The sequence below is a fragment of the Zonotrichia leucophrys genome, chromosome Z, assembly GCF_028769735.1.
Source record: "Zonotrichia leucophrys gambelii isolate GWCS_2022_RI chromosome Z, RI_Zleu_2.0, whole genome shotgun sequence".
Taxonomy (NCBI): domain Eukaryota; kingdom Metazoa; phylum Chordata; class Aves; order Passeriformes; family Passerellidae; genus Zonotrichia; species Zonotrichia leucophrys.
Window position 1 is genome coordinate 43,109,455 of NC_088200.1, and position 23,766 is coordinate 43,133,220.

The following is a 23,766-nucleotide window of genomic DNA, read 5'->3' on the forward strand; positions in this document are numbered from 1 at the left end:
GCTACCAGACACTTCTGGCAACATTCCAGGACTCCCGAGCCCCCCAAGAGTGGTCTCGGTGACTCGGCACCTCAGTCCTGAGGTGCTGAGATCCCACAATATCCTATTGGTGTAATGCACGTTGTTTCTTAAGATGAGTGACTCTGAATCTCCTGATTTGTTTTGGTTTTCAGATTTTAAACCTTTCTGTCTTTTGTGGTAGGACATTCTCCTAGACTTCACTCAAAACCAGTACTAGCAGCCAGCCAAAGTTTTAGCAGCTTCCTATTCTTACTCATGCTACAGCCAGAAGTTTCTCAAGCAGCTGCACTGGATTTCTTGCAGAAAGATATACTCAAAGAAATTCTGCAATCAAATTACAGAATGCAGCCTCAGTTACTTAATTGTAGTCTATTTACCTATACCTCTAGATCTTTCTGCTTTCTTCTGATAAAACACATCTTTAGAAATAACATAATCTCTGTATATCTGAAAAATACAGAGGCTGCCCTACATTTGCTAGATTTCACAATTACAGAGTATTCAATTTCTTGACTATCTATCTATCTATCTATCTATCTGTCTGTCTATCTATCTATTTATCTATCTCTTTCATTTCTTTATCAGAAAACAGTACTGTAACTGTAAATATATGGGACATTTGCTGAACTCTTCCACATCCACAAAAATGCCCTGTGAAATGTGCAGACTTCAGTGAAGTTCTGCAGAAGAGATCCTTCCACAAGAAAAAGTCAGAGACTAAACACCACTTAATAGGATACACATAGAAGTGTGGTGAGATCCAGAGCACGCCCATGAAATCATCTGTTTATTTATGATAAGAAACTCACTTCCTCTTGGATAACCTCAGGATTGCTTTTGTTAAATCCTTGGCAGCTTAAAAGTCATCTTGCTTTCCAGCGTCTGAGACTTCTTCCTTTCTCTTTTCTTCTCTCTTCCCCATACAAGGGCCCCCTCTCTTCACTCAGCTCCCACTCTCCCTCTCAAATGACATTCTTTCGGTACTTGTCTGCACAAACAGCACAAGGCCCAGGCTGTGCTTCTGAAAGCCAGGAATAATGCCTTAGTCTTTTGCTGTGATTGATGCACTATCCATGGAGAATGCTGTGCCATGGTCAGAGAGGTTCACAAAGCCATGCACTATTAAGGTACCTGCTGATCTACTTTTTACTTTCATTGTAACTTAAACAAAAAAATGTGGTGGATGTTCCATGACTATATGGTCATTTTTGTTGTTGTTGTAAAGCTGTAGCTCAAGATTTCAAGTCATATCCAGACAAGGAATCACACGCACCGAGATCTATGTTACAAAAAGGTCTATATTTAATATTTAAAGCAACTAAAACTGGAATAAAATATTTTGCTTGAACAGACCTACAAGGCAAGTCTTTAGTTCAGGCTGTGCTGCCTAGTCTAATCAAACACACAAATAACCTTACTTTGATAAGTATATCTAGGGATATACTAATATACTAATATACATAGCATATATACTAATATGTATACTATATACTTATATATATACTAATATATATATCAGCTCACATTTCCTTTCCTAAACCTTTGACCTGACATTGCACAAGTATACCTTCCACGTGTATCCAAAGACTAGAATACAGCCGAAGATGGTAATACTTGCCCAACTTGAGTGAGTAGAGACAATGTGCTTTACCTTATGCCTGATCCTGCACCTGAGGCATGCAGACATCTATTACAAGACAAGTTCTAAAGGGTTAAGAGATTTCAGTTTTATTGTGATCTTAGTAGCTGAGTGGCTGAGTTCTATCCTTTAACATTAAAGTCAACCGCAGAATTCCCATTAACTTCAGCATTAAATGGGAATATTCACTGAGCATCTGTCATGGGAAAAAGATATAGTAGAAATTGGAGAGTTTTAAATACCTATACTGAAAACACTGATACAGACATACTGAGATGCTGACAGTTCAGGAAAAGCTTTATTGATAACTCCTTAAGAAATTAACCTGCTGCTTTTCTCTGGTTATGATTTTGTGCACAGAAAGTTTAACCCTTGGGACATTGACATTTTACCAAATCACCAAACAAACAGAGCACAGCTGGATTTCAGCCAGAAAGTCTCCTGGGCAAGATGGAGTTTTGAAGATAATAAGGTAATTGCAATATTAATTTATATAGAGAATTAAACAATTTAGCTAATTTATAGTTGCTAATTATATACTATATGCTATTTTTCTGTATGTCCAAGTCGCATGAGTAAAACCTGAAATGACTCTGTAAAGCTCACAAAGGTTTTCCAAGTTTCAAAAAAATGTTGCCATCTACTGTTAGTATAATAATAATAATGAAAATGCTATATAAAACTTAAATGGGTGAAACAAGTACTGTAATTGTGGAAGAACTTTGTGGTTATTTGCGTCCTATTTTGCTGATGCACAAGGGACTTTTCTTTGAATGCACAGGCAATAATGTGTTCGTAAATCCTTCTGTATGTCAGAAGGAGAATAGAGTTCATTGTTTGAAAGATCTCATTATTATTACTTTTCAGCTCTAAAAATGTTGTAATAGTTTCCAGAACTAGCATTTATGGTATTCAGTATGTTGAGAGAAAATAGGCTTAATTGAAAAGCTTGTTCAAAATGTTCCTCATCTATGCTTTTTTTTTTCTTTGACCAAGCACCCAGAAAAGTGATAGTCTCTTGCATAGCAGATTGCTGATTACTTTACTTCTCCTATTAGAAAATAAAAGTGCACACATACATACATGCACGCACCCTTTACTGAAAAATGCATAAGGGATACATCAGGGTCAGGCAGGAGTATCTTAACTAAGGACATAAAGACCTATCTGTTTCAGACTGCTTCTGGGCCAACAATAGCAAAAATACTGTCAGTCTTTTATGTTATACACAGCTGAAACAGTTAAAAATTGGTTATAAATGTCAAACAGGAATTTATCTCTGAAGCACCAAAAGTGAAGACAATGTGGTTTTTTCACATATATGATGCCGGAGCAGGACGTGGATTTCAAACAATTATGAGATCTCTGAATTCCTACTGTGTGGACCTTAACTGGCATACTTATTTTCTCATGTCCCAGATTTGCTCATTAAAAAGAAGCCACTGAATTTTCTACATCAGATTTTGATGGAATAGTAAAATCTATTCCACTCACAAAGCCTAACATGTTTCAAACAGAACTTGCCATAACTTAAAAGAGACCTCTGCTCATGTGTTCTTTTATTACAGTCTCAAAGAAACAACCTCAGCTGCCTGTCACAGGTATGAGCTGTGAAAAGGTCAGAGGCTGTCCATACTATCTAGAACAGAAGGAATGTAAATACCAAAAGAGCAAAACCCATGGCTGGTGTCGTGCAGTGCCACCTGCACCTGAAACTGTGAATTGTAAGTGATTTTCCAGTGAGACTGAGGAGGCTTAGTGCTGCTTCTGATGGAGCATTGATGTAGAATGGCTCTTGATCAGCTGTGTAACACAGTCATGAAATGGAGGGAATATTAGTCATGTTTATTACTTCAAAGTATGTTTATTCAAGGTACAGGAAAGTGAACTTCTGTGGTGTAAGTTCTGATCCAGCAGACAAGGGCAGTTGTATGAAGTACAGTCTGGAATGGACTATGTTAAGAAACAGAGAGCAGTAGCTCTGGCCCCTGGAACTCTGTGCTGGATAGCTTTTTTCACCGTTGTGTGTCAGCCAAAAGCAGTTTCAGAAATAGCATGCAGGTTTCTTTGTTAAGAGGTTATGCAAAACGGGCCAAAGTGCCAATAACTTTTTGAGAAACAAAAAGGATAGAGTTAGGAAAGCCCTTCTTAGCAGGAGTTGATATGATCAAGGGACAGGAAGAGCAGCAAAAAGGGATAGAAAAGTCTAAGACCTCCAGTGACATCTTTGCCTTGATTTTTTACTAGTTATGTTTGTCTTCAGGTCTCTTAGGTCCCTAAACCCATTATCAAGGCCTTGGAAAATGAAACGTCACTGGGAAAAGGGATGATGGAGTTAAGGACTACTTAGACAGGCTGGATGCAGCAACCCCATGGCACCAGATGGACTGCCCCTCAGGATGTTGTGAGAGCTGGCTGATGCCCCTGTGACACACTTTGTACAACCTTCAAATTATCATGGTGTTTCAGAGAGAGGTTTCTGACAACTTGAGAAAGATAAATAATGTCTTGCCTTGCTCAAAAGGGTCAAGGAGGTGGGTGGGTCTAGGGATATCAGGCTGGCCAGCCTCACCTTAGGTCCATGGTAAGATTATGAAGCAAGTCCTCTGGGAAGCCCTGTCCAGATAATGGAAGGAGAATAAAGTGATTGGGAATATGGACAATGTCCTGAGCAAGGACAAACCACACCAGGCCTGCTGGATTGCCTTCTGTAACATCCCATGTAGACAAGAGGTGAGAAGTGGATACAGTTTCCCCAGCTCAGTGAGGCCTTCCAAGCAACCTCCTGTCGTATATTTACAGATGGACTGGTGAGATGTAGATACTACAGACAAACTATACAGCAAGTGGAAAAGGTTCTGGGTGGCCAGGTTCATAAAGTAATGATCAGAATTATGAAATCTGCAGCCAGGTACTTGTGAAATTGTGCAGGAACCAGTCAGGGAATAGGAAGGGCTTAAAGTAACATTTTGCTTGCAGATTTTGTAATTATGAATCTTTTGATTCTAAATAAAAAGCAAAATTTTCTAACTTTCAGATTCTTTAAGACACTAAATCAAAGCATATGCTGTGATTTTTTTACTTTCTTTGATACTGATTCCTGTGTTAGATTTGTCAGTCTGTAATTGTCAATCTGTTGAGACAAGACTGGTCATACCAAACTATTGCTAGATGTAATAAAGAAAGCATCTTACTACACATGAGAATAAATGCCTATTGTCAATAGTTTTTCACTTTGCCATCCTTTACTGTGGCTGTCCTAATACCAAACTCTTCTGAGAGGTGTCCTGCATTAGCCTTTTCAGTGGTGGCAGTAAAAATTGCTTTAGAATTAAAAAGGCTCTAGCTGTGATTTACCTAGTGCTGGTGACAGGCTGGCTGGTGGACACAACAACAAAAAAAAATCCTGAAGATGATATGGCAATGTCTTAGGATTTCCCCCATCTAATGCAGTCAGTGAAAACTTTTCATTAAAAACCCACAGTGGAAGTATCTGACTTCAGCATATCCAGAATGTTGCTCTTCTGTGGCATTAAAAGACATGCCCTGTTCATAGATGAGTTGTGTCTTTTATTTGCATGAGCAAATCCTCATGGTGATATTTTTCCCATGGTCAGAGCAGAGATGACATGGCATGAAAAATGAAGCCATGGCCAAAACAGTCTCCTCTGTGCAAGAGACGGCTCAGTGGGAATCTTGTCAATGTGAAGAAAATTCAGTGAAGCTCTTTCCTGTGGCATCCAGTGACAAGACAAGAAGCAATGAGTGCAAATGGAAACAGGGGCAGTTCAATTTGAACGTCTGAAAACACCTTTCCACTGTGAGGATGACCAAGCACTGGCACAGGTTCCCCAGAATGGTGATGGAGTCTCCATCTGTGGAGGTAGTAAAAAACCAACTGGACACTGTCCTGGACAGTGCTTATGCAGCAGGTCGGACCAGATGACCTCCAGAGATCCCTTCCAAGCTCAACTGTTCTGTGATTCTGAGCAGCTTTTTACCAGGAAAATGGTGGCATAATCTACTAATCCCAATATTTAAGAATAGCACTTTCCTAATAGATAGGAATGTTATGGTTAGACAGGAAGAAGTAGAAAGTAACATGTAAATGGCAATATGTAGCTGTGCTTAAGCACACAATCCTCCTCCAGCCATGTAACCAAGCAAAGGGTTTCTGCAGTTATCTGAAAAGACAGCTTTCTCCCTTCTTCACTTTCAGTTTTGTTCTTCAGTATATGCATATTATAGGTCAAAATTTAAATCACATTAATAAAACCCAAAAAGGTCTAGTTATGTAACTATCAATTATTAGATTGCTACAAAAATCATGGAAGAGGAGTTAAATGCAGTGGGATTTATGAAAACCGGTTCCCAGAGGATATAACACTAGATGTGCAAAATAATAAAATTTAATATGAAACATGCTGTCTGTCTGTTTTGGAGAAAAACTAATCTTTCCAAGAGAGCTTTCTAGGCTTAATTGGTCACAGTTCCTGGTAAGGACAGAATGTTACAATTGTCTATGAAACTTCGCAATTTGGACCAGAAACATGTCACACTTCTCCTCCTCAGTTCATTCACGTCAGTTAGCATATGCTGAGTCCAGGGACAGCAATAATCCAAAGGACAAACATCCTTTAAAATGGGCACATTTTGTGATAAGTGGTTTCTGTTTTGTACCAAACTTTGAAAAATAAGGGCTTTTATGCAGATCATATGAATTGCAGTGTCATTGAATGTAATTGTTCTGATTTTCACGTCTTTTATTTTTTCTTTAAGCAACTATTGGAGACTGAGGACTACATAGTAATTATAGTAACATAATTATAACCATCTAATCATATTTATAACTATATTATTATAATTAATAAATACTATTCAATAAAATTATGATTATATTATCATACAATTTTGGAATGCTCTGGATATGAAGGGACTTAAAAGATCATCAACTTCCAACCCCCCTGCTATGGTCAGGGACACGTTCCACTAGACCAAGTTGCTCCAAGCACCATCAAACCTGGCCTTGAACAGTTCCAGGAATGGGGCCCCCAGAACTACTCTAAACAAACTGTTCCTGTGTCTCATCACCCTCACAGTAAAGAATTTTTTCCTAATATAATATTCAACACTATTTTAGTAATAAATCTACAATCTCACTTTTCACAAAGAATAAGAAAATTTGCTTTCCTGAAATGTACGGCAAAGTCCCAGTCACTGTGCAGCCCTCATCCACAGGACCTAGGCAGATTCTCATTCTTTGCAGATCCAGCAGAGGGAGCTTGTTTTACCCAGGAAAAAAATGCTCAATTGAAATAGCAAGCTGTTTAAATTTTGGGGGAAGAAAACATTGCCTAACCACATTTAAAAAGTCCAAATTATATGAAACAAGTTAATAAGTCTTAACAAATAATTTGGAATGGTTTTCATGCACAATTGTGTAATCTAGTAATACTACACAAAAACCCCAAACCAAAGCAAACCAAAACAAAACAAAAAACCAACCAACAAACCCCACAATATGTGTTTGACTGTAATAATTGTTTTCATTGTGTTACATGTTCAAAGTGAAGTCTAAAATCAAGATCAAGTCTGTCATTTCAATCACAATAAAAGTGTATCTCATGAGAGGCATGGCATAGTTACCTTTTTTGCTTAAAATTATTGTTTGTATATGGCAAGAGCATCTAAGTAAAATTATAAAATTGTATTGGTACATAGGAAGCCTTTAAATATTTACAACCTATTATCACGGCTCAGAGTGTTTTTAGGCATTTGAGTTTGTCACATTTAGGAGATCATTATACGTGCTGCTGTTAAAATTATACACCTGTTGTGGTTTACCTTCTTTCATTTGTTTCATCTAAGATTTGAAAAGCATCTTTCTATCAGTCATGATAATCTGTACTTTTTAGGCTTGATTTTACATATATTGAAAATAATGTTGTCTGTATTTCACACATATAAAAAATAAGGGTTTATTGTTAGATGTCTTGCTGAGGACTGGGAAAGAGCAGAGAGGAGAAATCAAATATCTGGGCTCTATTTGCTTTGCTTTCCCCACAAAACATGACAGCAACAAATGCACTGTAGGCTGAGGACACTGATAGCATGCTGCAAAATGAGGGATGATAAGGTCATGTTTGATAAACATTTCTTAGAATTGGTTATTACATAAGAAGTGATTAATTATCTCTGGCTTACCTTAATCTTCTCAGGTTATATTCATTTAAGACAACTCATATAATTATTTTTTGTTAATTGCTTGATTGTATAAATATCAGGACACTATAGTTGTGATTGCTACAAATGCATCCTAAACAGAGTTATTTAATTATGCTTAGGAATATATCTGATTTTGAAATGACACTGACATATCATTTATATTATTAATATCTCAATATCATAGGCAATGTACTATCTCTTCTGAGAAACAGAGATTTGCTAAAATTAAGAAATTACATTCTCACTGTGCCTTTGAGAGTCAATTTACAGGTGTGTTCTAGTTTTGGACAGGACCCGGAGATTTATTCCATACCACCTTACACCATTGCCAGGGAAGCGGGCAAGGTACTCGCTGTCTTCTGAGAAGAAGAGTGAAAACACTGTGGCATTTTCTGCCATTGTTCTTTGTCTCTAGGTCTATGCTGAGCATTTTTGCATTTGGATCACACTCTTTTCCATTCTTCTGTCATTAATATTGTTGCTGTTACTATATGTTTTCCCATCTCATTGCTGTTTAAAGTAAATTGTTCTTATCTCAACTCATGATCTTCACCTTTTGTACCTCCAAATCTCAACTCCATCCTGCTGGAGTGACAAGGGGAAGGGTAATGGGGAAATGAATGAGCAGCACCTGATTTGGGAGATTCTCTGTGGGGGGGCACTGTGTGGGGAAGTACCACTCCTAAACCATGACAAGGGCCAGCTTAGAGGATGACCACAAGGCTGGTTCTACCAGTGGTAATGACCTGGTTATAACCTCTGGTGAATGTAGAGGGGATTAACGGAGGAGAGATGGCAGCAGAAAACCTAGTTTGATTACAAAAAGAACAGGATGTGACACTGCAATCACTTTACAGCCCCAAACTTCATAAAATATTTTTCCTCATCACATGCCTAAGATGATTCTGATGTACGTCAAAAAGGGAAAGATAGGAACATGGTGAGAATTATGTGGCAAACAGCACTACTGCTTACAGAGAAAACCTGATATCACTTTCCTTTTGGCACCACATACAACTATTTTCTTGGTTTTTTCCAAAAATGTATGTATTAAAAGCAAATTTTAAATTAAACAAATCAGATCATATCAATGAAAAACAGAATTTTCCAAATATTCAAAATGTAAATATGATTGGCTAAATCACTGTGAAATAACAATGCTCTCTTTTTAAGATCACATTAATAACACCAAACAGATTTTAGTAGTTTTTAATTCAGTTATGAGGTTCAGTTAATAATCAAGTTCCTAGACTCATTTTTAACCTGGTAATATTTTAAGATTTTGTTATTTCACAGATATAAATTGACTGTTTGAGTTTTTCTAAAAATAGGTATTCTCTAAAAATGTTCAAACATTCCTCAAACTGTTCAAATACAGAGCAAAAGGCCATGAATTAGATTTCTGAAGGAAGACAGAAGCTTGACATTATTGTGCCTGTTCTTTATGAGCTCTTGCTAGTTAAATCTTAACTACCAGACAAATATAAACTATATCATTTTTATACTCTGCAGATTTGGAACATAACAAACCATCATGAATATGAGATCTTTACCACTTTTAGTTGCATGCAAAATCTTAAATAAGACAATTGAGGATTTTTTTAAACAATTTATGTGTGGGGTTTTGTAGAAATGTTATGGCTTATTCAATTGTTTGCATTCAGCAGATAAAATAAAAGACTACATCATGAAGTGTAATGTCTTTCTAACTTTAGGACTGAAAACATATGGAGTTCTGCTACCTCAGAGTCTCAAAGGCCTCTGTTAGAACTGGCTCTTATTCTGTCATCCCCTGGGCAGACTTTCCTTACTCCAAATAGCATGTTGAAGAACTAATTTGCACTACAAAATCTGACCATAATAATCTGACCACCCTTGTTTTAATGCTGACTAACCTAATAATTTTTAAAGTATTCTGTTTTGTTATCAAGAATAGAAAATGCATTCATGTAGGTTTTATAGTGCAGGTTGTTGAGCTGGTTACTTAGGTAGCTTTCACCACACTGCACGCAATATATGAGTCCCAACTGAATTAATAAAAGCTATCTCCAAAAAGATAAAATGGTACATTAAATAACAGGAAACAAAAATTACAGCAGCTTTTTATTTCAATCCTAGAAGTCTCACAGAAGCAGGAAAAATGCTAGCATGTTTGTGGTGAACATCTGACGGTTGCCGACGGGATATCTGCAGAGAAATGAATTTGAGTTCTCATGGACACCATGCTACATGGCTGTTATGTCATTGATTATTTTACTAGCCTGATGCTTTAGATGGTGTCATCACGCAGAATGAACTCGTGATACGTTTATAATATACCATCCACTATGCTTGTGAGGTTGTCTAAAAATTTTTAAGTCTGAAGAAAACATCGAAAACAGATGAGAGAAGACTTTTTGACAAAAAACAGCCAAATAACAACTAGAATAGTCCTGTCTAGTTTATGTACAGGGATTTGAACATGGGACATTCTAAGCAATGCTCTGGTGATATCAAGGTTACCTTTCTTTGAAAGAAACATTTGTAAGGAGTAAGGAGTGGTAATATATCTCTAAAAAGGCTCAGAGAAGAAACCTGAAAGCATCTGTATAGAATTACTTTTCAAGAAAAATTGTACAAAGATTTGATCAACTTGCACAAAAGTTCACATAATTGATCTGCTTATGGACCATCTTGTCTTTTACTAATCTCTTATTACACAACACTTGTGTTGTGACTTGATTTTACACTGGAAATCATGACCTACTGGCAGCAGCTGAAAGATAGTAGGATTCTGTGTGAACCACCAGTAATTTAGGAGGTGGTATGTTGGGGTCTTTTTGTTTCCTGAAACGGTAATGAGTGCAGTCTGATAGCTGAAGATAAAAGCTTGGCTGTCTCAGCAAAATTTGTACAGTTGCTCCAGCCACAGGTGCCATGAGCTGGTGATAGCAGGCAAATGTGGTTGCCATCACAGAACAGCGCTCCCTGGCAGAGACTGGTATTGTTTCTGATCCATGCACTTCCAGTGTTTGCTAGGAATGGCAGTATATTGCTAGAAGGATTATAGGATGCTGCTAATGACTATTAATGTATTAGAGTAATTAAGCAACTAGCCATTAGGATGAAGATTTCAGGAAACCAGCAAAGTGTTTTGAACTGAAGAAGCACAGGACTTGAGATGCACACAATATAAAAAAAAGCATTCATTTTTGCTATTGATGCTGAGGGGGACAATGCTGCCTACACCCAGGTGAAATTACAAACTGTTTGGCTGTGGAATTGAAACATAAAGGTCATTTCATGCTTTGTTACATCAGTGTGTTGATGGAAATCTTCATATTGGAACATGTTAGATAAACCTGTTTATTTCCAAGAAGAAAACCTCAATCTAATTTAAAAATGTTCTAGATTTCATATGCACCTTGATTTATGAAAGCTGAGCCGCTGAGTCTAATTAAATTTTCAAATAATTTTCTCTTTTATAAGCAATATCTTAATTAAAAAATTGGTTTTGAAATCCTTTTCCTATTTTGAAAGATGCCCAGGTACCATCCATGATCAGATTCAATTTTGTTATAGGATTGAAATGGTCTGATTAGTTTTCCTCTTGTAACAGGTGGTCTGAAAATTTTGCCAGCCCTCTGCATAAGAGAAGTGTGTAAATATTTCCTTTATGTTCTTGCCTCATGGTTATCCTTTCCAAGAACAAGCTGTAAATCAAGTTAAATTCTGTAAAATTTCTCACACTACTGCCATAGTTACAGAATCATAAAGTAGTGTGGGTTGGAAAGGACCTTAAAGGTCCTCTAGTTCCAAGCCCCCTGCCATGGGTCTTCCACTAGACCAGGTTGCTCCAAGCACTATCCAACCTGGCCTTTGACATTTGAATGGGGCATCCCTAATTTCACTGGGCGACCTGTTCCCATGCCTGCATACTTTTGTAAGTAGTCTCTGACCATCTTTTTTGTAGGCTCCCTTCAGGTACTGGATCACCACAATCAGGTCACTATGAAGCTTTTTTTTCTCCTGGCTGAACAAACCCAACTCTCTCAGCTTTTCCTCATAGGAGAGGTGTTCTCATGAAAAAGTTTCTTCTGAATAGATTCAGTACTGTCTGAACAGCCAAGAAATCTATTCGGCTTCTCCACACTCTAACCCCCAAAGTCAGAATTTTGCAAGTGGGTCTTTAATGTTTGTTCAAAATGTTGTCCTTGACTGTTGCTATCTATGTGTCTATATCAATTGTGAGTACAAAAGGTAGGATTTCAAACCAGAAGACTCCTAACAACAATCTGTTCCAGCCTGACGTGCTCATCACAGAGGGATATATCACCTCTGAATGGCTTGAGAACTGGAATAACCTTCAAAAATAAAACAATAAAATTAATACTGGTCATGAATTAAGAAAGGTTTTGGCATATGTGTGTCTGACAGAGTGAAACAGCTGGATGTGATTGGTTTTAACTTTCAGTATCCACCCTTATTCTCCTCTGGCTTCTTTTCAGCATTCTGTGACTCATGTTTCTGCACCAGAACTCCAACTCAACAGAGTCACAGGATGTTTTATGGATTTCCTCAGGACCACATAGTTTAATTTGCCAGACAGATTTACTTGAAGGTAGGTTTGTTATGCAGTGTATTGTTTAGACAGAATAAAATTAATATCTCAGTAAAAAACATTCACTATATTTTACATTAAGCCAGCACTAACTTAAAATGAGAAATTAATTTTAGAAGTTTATAAAGATTTTAAACTGTGAGATGTTTATCATCAAACTCAGGTTATGATAAAGGATTTTTAAAAAAAAATTATTGGAAAAGACACTGACACACTTCAAACCCAAATATTTTTTCTGTCCAATATTACATTGAATGCATACTCTAAGCATTCTGCAGTCTGCATTGAATTCTCATATTACACATAACAGCTCAGACAACTAAGAAGTAAGTATTATAAGAGGCTCAATTACTACATTTTGAATATTTGCAGAGATAATACTGTGTTAAAAGTTTTAGTTTAACAAATAACTCTTCAGACTAATTTAGCGCTGCCTTGTTATTGGGATGATTGCAATGAAATTTAGTTTATCAAAGAATTTACTTTGGAATGCACACCCCTTAGGGAGGCTTATTTATTTTTCTCAGGAAAGTGCACAGGCCTTAGCAGTTGAGTTAGTTCTTCTGCATCCTTAGCATAGCCCAGGAAGAAGCCTCTTGCTCTGGGGCCATTTTTTCTGGAAGGATTATTTCAAGGAGACCTGCTGATGTTCAGGACCATTAGCCCATGATTTTGAATTTCCAAATGAATCAAGGTTTTATCTAAATTTCAGCAACCACAATCAACTAAAGAAACATGCTATCAAACCAAGAAATCCCCAGAGCCACATGCTTTGTATTCAGACATGCTGACACAGTTAAATGTGTCAGATTTTCCCCTTGATGCCAACAGTAACTAGTCATGTTTAACAGTTACAAACGCACAAGATGAGTCAAAGGCAGAAGCTTTGATTCATACCTACTAATGTCACAAGCATGCTTTTTAGTTTAAAATGTTGTAAAAATCATTCCTGTTCTTGAATGACACACAATACCACACAATTAATAGATTTTCATTGGGTTTTCTGACAAAAATATGGTTTATTTTCAACAGAAGAGAAGTATGGAGGATGGTAGCAACAGAGACAGAGATTACTGGGCTGAAAGTAGGCCTTAAATATGAAGTGGATAAGAATTTTATCTACATTAGACCATGCACAAGTATTACAGATGTTAAAGTCTCTCATTTAACTCAGAATCTTACTAAGAATTGCAATTAAAGCTATGCATGCATGTTTAGGTGCAGAAATGTGGCCTTGTGCACATTGATAAAATAATTTAAACTTTTGGATCAAATCCAGAACTGCAAATACTGGGACAGAATAAAACCTGATAAATGAAATGAATTTGCAGCACAATTGTGAATATTCCTATTATTATTCCAGCACATACAACCAGATACGGGGTGTGCACATACAACATTTAGTGAAGATATCAAAATAATAAAAATATATAATTTTTTAAAAAGAGTGCGGTCTGAATACAGTGATAAACTGACATATTTTTATTTATTTGTGGTTGCTAGATAGCCAGCTTCTTTTTGAATAATAACATGGAATTTGCCTGAAACAATGTAATGTATATTCATTCACTTTGGCAAAATAAGAAGCTGAAAAATTCCAGGAAATCTTGCTAATCTATACCTTTAAACATTCATATCCATCACTGGGCACCTCTAACTCCTGGGAAAAATATAGCACACACATGTGCTGGGCAAGAGGCATGTTATAAGGCCTTTATCAATTCTGAAAACATAGAAGAAGGTTTTGCACCAACTAAGATACTCAGTCTCCAGCCGTTGGTTACTTCTTTGGCTCAGACAGACTGTGGATTTTGACAGGGAAGATTGTCAAGCTTTCAGTATCCCATTTCTTGGCACTCATGAACTCCCTCTGCTCAATTGCCTGTGCTGTTAAGTACATATATACATTACAGAAATGTTAAAAAAAAACTTGTTCAAGCACTGCCATTTTATTTTTGGTTAAGAGGCTTAAGTTGCTCTTATTTTGGTGGGTTTTTTTCCTTTTCCCAAGGATCAGAATCTCTGAGGCTGGCTGGCCTCTGGAAATCTCTAGTACCATGGTGACTTGAGCAGAGTTGGCCAAATCTTGGGTGTGGCCCAAGACCATATTGAGTCCGGTTTGAATACCTCAAGGAGGGAAACTCCACAACCTCACTGGACAATTGGTGTTCAAGTACCCTCACACTAAGAAGTTTTCCTTATATTTAAAAATAACTTCCTTTTTTTCAATTTCTTCCCATCACCTTCTGTCCTCTCACTGCATACACTCTGGCTGGCTCCATACCTACAGCTCCAGGCATATATCACTGCCTGGCTCAAGCATCTTTACCCTCCCATAAGATATGGATGCAAATTTATAAATTCCTCCATAAGCCTGCTCTTCTTGAATGTAAAAAGCCCCAGCTCCACTGTTTAAGCTGCAAGCCCTTCATCATCTTAGTGATTCTTCAGTGGACTTGCCCAGTATGTTCATGTCTCTCTTTTACCCAAGAGCCCAGCACTGGACACACCACCCAGACGTATCTCACCAGAGCTGAGGACAGAGAAAGAGTCACCTCTCTTGACCTGCTGTAATGTTCTGCCTGATGCAGCCAGGGTGGCTTTTGGTCTTCTTTGCCACAAGGGCACACTGCTGGCTCATGGTCAGCTTGGTGTCCATCAGGATTCCCGTCACACTGACAGGGAGCACTCTGTTGGTTAGCCCGCAGCACGTACAGGTCCATGCGGTTGTTAGTCCCTGAGTGCCAGGTTTGGCATTTCCACTTGCCGAGTTTCCGGGTGTCCCTGTCAGACCATTTCTCCATCCTCACGAGGTCCCTTGGGATGGCAACACAACCATCTCGTGTATCCACCAATTCCTTCCACTTTTTTAACTAATTAACAAAATCGGGAAGATACTTGGTATTATCAATCTTTGCTTGTTATCATTGTCAGACGCAGAATTAAAAAGTGAGACTAAATGGCAGGTATGAGATCTTTAATAAGACAATTATTAGAATACCTCTACTAAGAACACTTGTTTTGAAACCTTAACTCTCAAGCCTGAGCAGAAATTCTTTAATGACTCACTGATTTCAACATTTGTCATTTTACTAGACTTTTCTGCCATGTCTGTTCAAAACCTGTCACAACGTGCCAGCTTGCTGTGACAGTCCAGTGGCTGGTACTATGTGCCATGGTTACGGCAACTTTGGTTGAAATCTGGCTTACAGCAGGAAAGGAACATATGTTTTCATGCTTCCTTTTCAATAGCTTTTAAAATAATTGAATGTATTTTCATCAGGTTTTCCCCCATTGCTTTCTGAAAACAGAAAGAAAATTCACAGACCAAAATTACTGTATGTTTGGAGATAGACATTGGCCAGGCAGAAGGCAATGGAAGACTTCATGCACAGGCTGCAGTTGCCGAAAGGAGCAGGAATATTTTCTTGAGGCCATAGCGTTTTGGCGGGCGTTGTGCCAGTGCCGCCATCCCGGCCGACGGTGCCCGCGGGCCCGGCAGCCGCGGCGGCAGGCCCGGGCAGGAAAGACGGCCACAGGCGGCGTGTTCTAGCCAGCCCACGCTAGATGGCAATGCTTGCGCGGCTCTGCAACGCAGGACAGAAAACGCAGCCTCGGACATGCCCTCTGTGGCCTGCCGTGACCGCACGGCGGGCAGCACTCTGCGCTGCGGCCGCAGACAGCTCGGCTGAGGGCGAGCCACGGCCCGCCTCTGACTGAGCCCTCCTGTGGGGGGCTGGAGGCGGCACCCGCGCAAACCCTCCCTGCTGAAACCACTGCAGCGTCTGGTGCACGCAAAAAACAGGTCAGGGAAAGCAGGAGCTGCACAAAAGAAAGGCTCATGTGGCTCATTGCTACCTGATAAGTTTGTAGGTGCCCTTTGCAGCGTGAGCTTTTTGTCTTGTTTTGTGTGATTTCAAGAAAATCACACAAATGTTGATGTACTAATTTTGTCTGGGACAATATTTTCTCTGATTTCACACTGTCAATTTTTAAACAAATGCCTTGCATTCTCCCAGCAAATGTTAATTTATTTCTATGATCTGTCCCCAGGGATTATTCACCACAAGGGAAAATTCCAGAGTTTTTCTAGAAAGAGCAGCAAAGGAGGCTTTAAATTACATGCAATTTGTTTCTTTGCTGTGAGGCCCTCATAGTGTCTTTACTCCAAGAATTATGCACTTGTGAGATGAGTCAATGGCAGCAAATTGAAGACATCATGTCTAGGTATAAATTTGATAAAAGAGAAGCAAGACACTGCTGGAAGTTCAGTGTTCTTTTTGCGGCAGGGGGAGAGGATGATGCGACTGAGAGAACTCTGCCACAAGGTGGAAAAATGGTGTAATAAGATTCTCTGTTTATCAAAGCAACATTCATTCCTCCTGTCCATACTGCGTCTTTCTGTCCATACGTGGCTCTTTCTGTGTGTTAGGGTGGGAGTGCTAGGGACTGGTTTTCCATGTGGGAGTGGTGAGGTAGGGAAGCTGACTGAAAGGCAAAAGGGAAGAAATTTTCAAGAGAGACTTCCAAGCCCTACTGCTGGTACTTTGCATGCTCACTGAATCATGTAGCAGCACAGTTCTAATTTGTTATTAATAGAATATGCTGAAAAAATTATTTACAAACTTAGATTATGTATCCAATTGGAATTTCATCCATAGATAGCTACACATCCTGATGACTGAAGTAAAAACTGCTCATTTTGACCAAATGATTTCTTCATACTGAAGCACACAGCCTGACTACAGATAAAAAGAAGAAACAGGTTAAAAAAGGAGGAAGAAACAAATAGTAATTTATGGCAAATGGATTTATTTTTCTAACAGTTGAAGGCAGATTTTCAAGTTTTCCTTACTGAAGATAGTGTATATCTTCTGAGGTCAAACATCAGTCAGTGAACCAGAGTATTCACAACTCTTGGCTAACTTCCTTCAGGTGTTTGTCCAGACCTAAGTAAGGAAGCAAGACTATTCAGAGACTAAGATGAAAAGGGATTGCTTTTAAAGTGGAGCTCACATAACTCTGAAGACCTGCAGGGAATATTTAATTCCATTAAATCTATCAATCAGCAAAAAAAATTAAGAATTACTTTAAGGTGAAACAAAGCTGTTGAATCAACCACAAATCTCTTTCTAGAAATTATGCTTTTATCTTTCTGGAAGACTTCATATTTCTTGTATTAGGATTTCTAGAGTCCTGTTACAATTATTTTTCAATCAAGCTTAGTTCCTATGCAAAAAAACCCCAACAATGAAGCCTTCAAAACATGTTTCTAGTGAGAATTTTCTATTCTATGCTAGTTTTCTTACTGTTGCTGCCGCAAAATTATTCAGACTGCTTTCTCAAGTGTAACAGTAAAATAGCAGTTTATACCTCATGGTTGTTACACAAATGTATAAAAACATTTACCATAGCTGTATGGTAAACTTTTCTTCTCTGTGCCAATAAAACACCTTTTTGCCTTCAGCTGCATGGTGAATAATAGCAATAGTGCAGATTCCAGAATAAGCACGTCCTAGTATGCCAGTTTTTTCTCAATAGTTCAAATACAATTATGGAGAGTAAAATAAGAGGTTTGCTGCTCATATTAGAGAATAAAAACAACAGCAAAAAAAAAAGCCAACATTATTTGAGGAGCCTGGAAGCATGAGATCTGAACTTGGAATTCAGGAATTCACAAAAAAAACCTACCAGAAAAATTGAAGGAGTTCTGTTGTTGGCTTCATGCACAGCTCTCAGGTACAAGAGGCACACAGATGCTGGCTCAGCAGCACAGAGATGCTGATTGTGTTGACACTACAGACCATGTTATAAAAGAATCTTTTTAATTATCACAAAATATCAAAACTACACTCTCCTAAAGACTTTTAGAGCACGATGTTTTGAGATCCCTTTGGATTGAGGCTTTTTTGTGGAGAAGAATGAATTCTTTTGGAAGGAGTATCACAAAGTGTCATCTCCTGAGTTGTATTTGGTGCAGAGAAAACATACACAGCATTTCTGTATAAAAGAGTGGGGGAAAATGTTGTAAAACATTAAGCACAAGAATTAATTTCATGAAGCTTTGTAAAAGAGTTATTTATCAGATGTGTTTGAATCTGAATGAAAGAGTTGATTTTGTTTCTGTGAGATTTTAAACCAAAAGGTCACATCTATAGAGATTTTAGAATAAAGCAAAATGAGAACTTGGAATTTTAAGATGAAAACACATAGAGAAATACATTTTTAAAAAATGAAATATAAACCATTACTTAGATAGTTTTGGAGACATTTGGTGGGTTTGGATTTGTGCTGAGCTTTTGATGAAGAAGTAAAACCAGGCCCTACTCAAGGCCTCTAGTTTGAGTTGTAGTGCAAAACATTATAGGACTCAAACCTGAGTCAAAGCTTAACTAAATGTGGTACAAGTCAAAAGCTTCACAAACTGAACAATAATCCTCACATGTGTTCTGGTGCAGCTCTCTCCATGGCTGCAACTGCCAAAGCATTATGAATAACAAGCAGTCTTATGGTTTTTTTTCAAGAAACACCAAGGACAGATTACGAGAACACAACTGCAACATCAGATATTGTTTATGTAGCTCTGTTTACACATCAGGCTCAGGAATTTCTCTGTCTGCCAAATTTTTCCCAATTACTACCCATTCTGCAATAATAGCATGTAAACTCAGAGCTGAATTTCCAGATGTAAAATCATCCCACCTGTGAAGTGAATTCCTGGCATTCTTTGCTAAAGCACAACCAGGTATTTAAGCTTTCAGAAGTTCTTTTTACCACATATTTCTTTTCAAGGACTCTACTTGACCACAGCCTTTTGAAAGGATTTCAGAAGGGATCTATAAAAGTTTTAATATGAGCTACACTCCTGTAAAGAGAATGAAAAAACCAGAATTAATTTGATTTGATGACTGCAGATTTAAAACAGCCACTGACTTCTATCTTGCTCAACACCCGATATGGATATCAGAAAGGATACAACCAACTTTGCTGCACTCCTGAGAAAATGAAGAATAACAGAAACCCACACTAGCCTCGGTTAATGTTTCAAAAGCTTTTCAAGACTTTCTGTTCAGTGCTGCATTTTCAAAAACTAGCTGGTTTTCTCTATAACTTAAAAACTTTAGCAGTTTTAGCCCTAAGCAACAGCTAATGTTAAGATACAATAACAAGAAAGTAATCTTGCCCCAAGAACCTGATAATTACATCCTACTAGTTTTGGCATTTCAGTGCCAAGAAGCAAAGGGGTTATGCTGGGGATATGGAGATAGACACCTCTACGTCTTAAAGATTTTATGTTCTATGCAGAGATTTTATGTTCTATGCCATGCATGAGAACAATAACAAGCATGAAATGGCATGGGAAAACTGCAAAGGAAGGCATGTACTCTCTTCTCATGCCTTGTTTTGAAAGTACTGTTCATTTCATGCTTGCTTTCAGTTTGCTGCCTAAAAGTAGAGAAGGCTGCCCAAGTGAACCCTTCTCTGTGGCCCTCAAATTGTTCTTAGACAATAAAAAAATTCAGAGCTTCAGAAATATATTTATGTAAACATTTTAATATTATTGCTATTATTATTATTGTCATTATTGTTATTATTATTATTATTTAGACCATGGTTTTCAGCTGGGAAAGTGTTATGTGGACTTATCTGCTAGACATGACAACCTGCATATTCCAGCAACGTACATGCAAATCTTTGTGCAATTCCCCATTCAAAATCAGTTCCAGGATTACCTCTTTGTGTTTCCTAGTCTGAAGTCCTGTAATCCTTGGAAACTCTTTTGCAGACAAGTTTTCATTTTATTTTTCCTTAATGAGAAGGGAAAATTGATAAATATTTTCTCAGGAAGTAGAACACTGGGAGCCATCTGCACTTGCATATTTATATTCCATAATGAACCTGGCTTTTAATTTTCCTTTTCTTGTGAGGAGAATAACTGCAGGGGGAAGTGGTAAGAAAGGTTTGATTAGCTATCTACACTATCCTTGGTCTCAGTTTATAGTCTGACATTGAGCTAGCAAAACAAATTTTGGTATCACAAGTAAAATAAATCAAACCGAAAAACTACTGTTTTCCAGTAAGCCATCATAAATTTTTTATTTTTTTTAAAAGACACTTGAAATTTGTCTACTATCCTAATGAAATTCTTCAAAATCATCAATAATTACAGTAAGGTAATATTCAGACACAGATGAACACTGGATATGGAGGAGTCAGTTCCAGGTAGGTTGAGGTCAAGCAGGGGTGAGCTTTGAGTGCTTTAGCAGACTCAGGATGATGAATAAGTAGAGCAAAATATTTTGTGTGGTAATTTTTGAATTCCTTTTTCAGGACTTAATTCACTAGGATTCTTTAAAGAGTATGTGCACCTGTGATGAGTTAATTTGCAATTTCTGGATTTCATAAATTCTAACACAGCAGATGACATTTCCAAAAGACTACAGCAGGGAAAGAGTACAAAAGATCATCGTAGTCTCTTTCATGCTAGTGCATATTTCTAAATTGCTTTCTTTTGGGAAATCAGTCACATCTGTCTCATCAATTAGACCAAAAATTCACAAGTTAATTGTTCTGACATGCTCCTAAAAGGCTGAATGAAATTTAGACAGGAAATCTAAGGCAAATCAGAGGAATACTCAACAATATTTTGAAAAATACAAAAGAAAGAGCTCTCGTGAATCTGAGGAAGGTCCTAACATGCCAGGGGTCATTAGTCTACTACACCAAAAATAGGACATCTAAACCCACAGCCTCTAAAGGTGGTGTGCCCTTCCAGGTTTCCAGGCATGTAGGGCTTTGATTTTTCCTGACTCCAGTGCTAAAAATTATTTATTTTCCTTACTCACTCAGAAGGATGATAAAGAATTTTCCTACTCCCTCAAGGAGAGAGAAATGCACCTGTCGTTTACACTCTGAAGCAGTTGGACTACTGCAGGGAGCTTGAATCTATCTGGGCTTTTTGGAGATGTTATCCATTGTAAAGGGCTGATGTCCTGTCAGATGCAGCAATGAGAGAAAAGCAGAGCCTGCTCTTGAATTGACTCCATATCAAATTAAAGGACCAACTACCAGAAACTATTCAGTAGCTTATAAATACTTTATCAACTTGTAATAATGATGTTTTGTTAGTGTAGTTATTACCAATTATGTAATTTTGTTTGTTTGTTTGTTTATTGCACAAACAGCTGTTAGGTACCATAACAAATTTACTAAATCAAAATCGTAATTTTAGAAGTCTTCATACTGAGAATCTACGCTCGTATTATTCAGTGCAAGAGGACAGTGAAATCACACAGTGTTCCTACTGTAACAACAAAGACAATCAACAGAAAAGTGATGGTTCCTCTTGTCTGTCACCAGCAAAGACCTTCTGCTGGCAGCAGTCCAGGCCTAGGTAAGAAGCACTGTCATATTTCCAAGCAATTCAGGCTGATTGTTTTATTAGCATGAGAAACCAGGAGAGATGAAAACCAAAGAGGCTTCATGGCTCAGTCCAGACAATAAGTAGTGTTGTATTGCACTAGAAGTAGCTGTAAGGAGTAAAAATTCCACAACCACTATGAGATGCATTTTTCACACTATCCATAATAATTTAAATTTTAAAAAATCCCACTTGGCACCAGGATTTCTGAACTAATACTTACTTATGCTAAGTAGTCTTTTAGAAAAAGATTCTTGTAAAAGTTACAAGCTTCTGTTTGTTTTCTCATCTTAGTCTTAGACATCACTAATGGATTACATTTGGTATGCAATCTGCAATTGCATTTCCTCAAAAGAGACTCCATCCCCTGCCGTGACTCGGATTTGAACCGAGGTTGCTGCGACCACAACGCAGAGTACTAACCACTATACGATCACGGCAAGCCATCAGAAAGCTCATATTAAAATGAAGAACTTTTTTTCCCTGCTGCTCTTTAAAATGTTGTATAAATGGTGCCACCTGCAGTTTACAATGAGTGTTAGCAGCAGCTTGGTCTAAACATTCGTAAAAGTAATTATCCTCTCAAAATTGCTTCCAGGCTTATTTTACCTTGCTTGTAATCATCCATGTTTATAGGAATTGCCTAAAAAAAGGTTTTGGATTGTTGTAGTATACTTTCCCCTGTCCCTTAAAAATCTTTTCAGAGATATTTTTTCCTATTTTATGTGGCAGAATAGTAAAACAATTGTTAGTTCTTTCAAATGAAAGCTGTACCAGAAATCAAGCTACACAATATACAGAAAGATTATAATGAGGAAAAAGGAAAATGAGCAAACTCCAGGGCACTCAATTCCTGTTTAGAAAACACAGGCTGCTTTTTCATGGTCGCCCTCCCTAGTTATATTCATTGTTTTAATACAAAATGTTGTTGCCTAATTGCCTTGGAGAGCACAGCAGCACCACCACTGCAGTGGTACATGTCCCACTGAAAGTCTGAAGAAGGAGAAAAACATGTCAAAAAACTTACTAGATTGTAATATGCAAGACCAATAACATGTCTTCAGCATGCTGAGATGTTGATTTACTCTGGATGAATGTCTGCACAGTGGGATAATTCATAAGTAGACTGTGCAAAAGAAGCACGAGACTGGGAGTTTAAAATGCAAGTTTACTAAATGGGCTCTGCTCTGCTCTGCCTGAGGAGCAGAGGCTCTCACTGCCTCCATCTCAGGGTAAAACTCTGATGCCTCTTGCACTCACATGGAGGCCCACCTTGCCACTGGAGCTGCAGGAGGGAAGGAGAGAGCATTTCTTTCTGGTGGTTGGTGGGGGCACTTGGAGCAAAAGGGCGCTCTAATGGTGGTTTGGACTGCTGTACTTCACCCTACAGCCTTCCTCAATGTGACCAGAATAGCATTTTTCACTCAGGAGTCAGCACACCCTTCCACAGAATAGGAAAATGGCATTGCTCAACATCATGGAGGTGAACAAACCTAGAAAAAAAAAGTATTCGGTAGTATGTTCTCTGAAGTGTCTTGTTATTATATGCCTGTGAAGGCAGAGCTATCAGAATGTTTGTTGCATTTCCATATGTATGGCTTTAAATAAATATGGCTTTAGGTTTACTAGTTTCAGATCTTGTTATTACTGGTTACTTTTTTTGAAGTAACCAACAATTTAGGTTTTGGGTAAGTGCCTCAGAACATGCAGATTTCTCCTACAGACAGAAGTCAAGTAAACATTATAGATATAGGTCTTTGTCCATGGCATCCCCTTTCAAAGCAAGGGCATTAAGTTAAAATTACTGCAGGACTCCTTGAGGTGCTTCACAACATGATAATCAAGAGATTATGGAGATTT

At 37.9% G+C, this 23,766-nt stretch overlaps 1 non-coding gene across 1 annotated transcript; it reads right to left on the minus strand.

Moving 5' to 3' along the window:
- Positions 1 to 22,274: 22,274 nt before the first annotated feature.
- Positions 22,275 to 22,346, minus strand: TRNAH-GUG (transfer RNA histidin (anticodon GUG)). The gene has a single exon. It is a non-coding gene; the product is annotated as a tRNA-His (tRNA).
- Positions 22,347 to 23,766: the final 1,420 nt, after the last annotated feature.